A 3,081-nucleotide genomic window follows, 5' to 3' on the forward strand; every position below is an offset into this window, starting at 1 on the left:
AGTTCTGACATCACCGTGTCTCCTGTTTTTCCAGGGGGTGCCAATATTTCAAAGGTCACGTTTTTGACCGTTTCCCTGAGTTCGTTCTTGACCTTGTTTTCTATGAATCAGTTTTTGTTTTTAATCCACTCTTGGTAGTGGTCGGACAATGCTTCAGCATGTGCCTTAACAGTATTCTTTATTTGATCCTCTACATTAAGAGTCTCTGTTTGGAAAGATCATCAACAACATTCTCGATCGTGTCTACTGCGGTTTTAACTCCTTTGACCTCATCAGAGATTGCAGTATAATCTTCTTTTAAGGTCGCAGCTTGTTTTTGATATTCCATCACTTTTGAATTTATTTCTTCCTTGGCTGCTTCAATTTTTTCATCTAACCGTTTTGAAATATCCTCTATTTTTGACTCTACGTGTGTGTCAATTTCTAGCCTCATGGTCGTGATCTGACTACTGATTTGGCTTTGGGCATTACGCAGCAGGGTATTTAAATCAGCTGTTATGTCTGCCATTAGTTCGGCCTTTACGGAATTTACCCGTGTATTTAGGTCATTTATCTCAGTTTGCAGATCTGTTTTTACTGAATTTATGTCTGTTTTTACTGAATTTGTGTCTGTTTTTACGGAATTTATTTCTGTATTTACTGAATTTATGTCAGCCTTTACTGAGTTGCACAGATTTGTAAGGACCTGATTTTTATTATGCCGTCTTTCGGCCTTCTCTTTTTCTTCGCTGGCCTTTTCATCTAATTTTTCCTGCTTTTCACGTTCCTGTCTTTGCGCTTCTCTCTGTCTTTGACTTTCGAACTTGCGTTCCATTATTGCTTCGATCATTGCGGCCAAGTCATTTTTTTCAAAAGCGGGAATAGTTTGCACACTAGGACCGGCTTCTAAAACTTCGGTCGAGGCTGCTTCTGCCTCCGCTCGTGTACCTATCGCGCGTGATCGTAATGGATAGTGAGGTCCATTCGCATCACCGCTGTCGTCTGGTTTTGTTTGTGTGCGCTGTTTACCGTCAGCCATGTTCATGAATTATTTGTCAAACGTCAAAATGCTACAGATACTGTTTGTCACTGCCGTCAGTCGTTTGTCTGTGACGTAGTGCTATGGCTTACTGGGACCCTGTGCTGGGACCTTAGATGAAATTTTAACTCTGGGTAACAACTGACGCTCATGTACGCCAAGAAGATAAGATGGTTCCTACTAATTACAAACAAATGAAATATCACACGTTTTACCAGTTTTGAGCGTAGTTATCCGCCATATCGTAATATTTTTATGCACTGACAACAATGGTACACTTTCACTGAATATAACTACATAAGAATGGACTTTGGACAAATTGAAATAAAGCTGTTTCAAGGCAAGGAAAGACAGGTGTAATCTGATCAACTCGAAAGATGCAACATCACTAAGAAAGCTTGGCTACTGCGTATGAAAATTTGACTTACTATGGCTGTCTTGATGGTGATACGGATGAATACTCGCGTTTTTTGGTAATTTCATCATTCGTTCTTCTGAATTAATTAAAAGGTTTTCCCACTCCTCTTTCTCGGTTGAATTGCATCAACATGAAAAAATGAAACAATTACTAGAACAAGCACTGAAAAATTTTTAATCACATACATGAAACGATTTTTGATCACGTCCCTGTTCGGGCGCCAAGTGTAGCGTTGCTCTTGGGGGACGAAAATAAAAAGAATTGTTACTTTTCTATTAATGTCAGAAAAGTGAATATTTTGGTGGGACACTTGGCAACAGAATCAGGGATTTATTACGCTAGTATAATAACGTACGTTGACCATTAAATACCTGAATAAGAGCAGCATATTGATATATATATATTTGAGATCACTCGGAAGAAACATTATCCGTGAATTTTTTTTATAGTCGCGATGTAGTCATACCCGGATCAACACTAAGGGACCAGAAGATTTATAGACTTTAAAAGAAATGCAACACTACACAATTAAAGAAAAGAGTTGGTTCAGAAATAATAGGAAAACGATAATGTTCCTTCTGCCTCATGCTGCGTTCGGCCCATCAGCGTGATCGTAATTTCTGATGATGAAGTAACACAAAATAATTAACAGTCAAGTAAATCAGGAGATGGAATCATCAAGGTTAATTCACGAAAATAAGCACACTTATCTTTAACACACGTTTTTTTTAATGCTGCGTACCTTTTCATATTAAATTACAATAGATGACCATTGTGGTTAAATACTTTATACATAACAGTCAATATGTCCTCTTGATGCTGTCTGTTCGTAATCAGTTACAAGAAACTACATGTTTCTGATTGAAAAAAAATAACAATTAGCATATTCTCTCAATATTTTCACATAAAATATAAAATACAGTTGCGGAACGCAGCAAGCCCGCATCCGCCTCTCATGGAATACAAACAGTAAACGGTTAGGCGCCATAAGCCTCATTTGTCTTGAAAACAACTGAATTCTTTTTTATAGCATTAATCGATACATGTACATAGAGATTTACTGGCACCGCGCAAGAGCGGCAAAGATAAAGAATAATAGATTCTGTCGCTGCTATGCGATGGTTCATTTCTTTTACTTTACTATTGTTCGATAACTTTAGGCCATCAGGCGTTTACTATTGAGCGTATATTAATGTTTGTGAGGCGAAATTTACTAATATTACACCCACGACTCTTATAACTGCCATCTGGTTTCCGTACAAATAGTAAATAGGTTTTCGCTCCCTGTATTTTACCCCTGCCACCTTCAGAATTTGAAAGAGAGTATTCCAGTCAACATTGTCAAAAGCTTTCTCTAAGTCTACAGAAGCTAGAACCGTATGTATGCCTTTCCTTAATCTAGCTTATAAGATAAGTCGTAGGGTCAGTATTGCCTCACGTGTTCCGACATTTCTACGGAAACCTAACTGATCTTCCCCGAGGTTGACTTTTACTAGCTTTTCCATTCGTCTGTAAAGAATTCGCGTTAGTATCTTGCAGCCGTGGCTTATTAAACTGATAGTTCGGTAATTTTCACATCTGTCAACACCTGCTTTCTTTGGGATTGGAATTATTATATTCTTCTTGAAGTCTGTGGGTATTTCGC

Source organism: Schistocerca piceifrons, chromosome 4 (genome assembly GCF_021461385.2).
Source record: "Schistocerca piceifrons isolate TAMUIC-IGC-003096 chromosome 4, iqSchPice1.1, whole genome shotgun sequence".
Lineage (NCBI taxonomy): Eukaryota > Metazoa > Arthropoda > Insecta > Orthoptera > Acrididae > Schistocerca > Schistocerca piceifrons.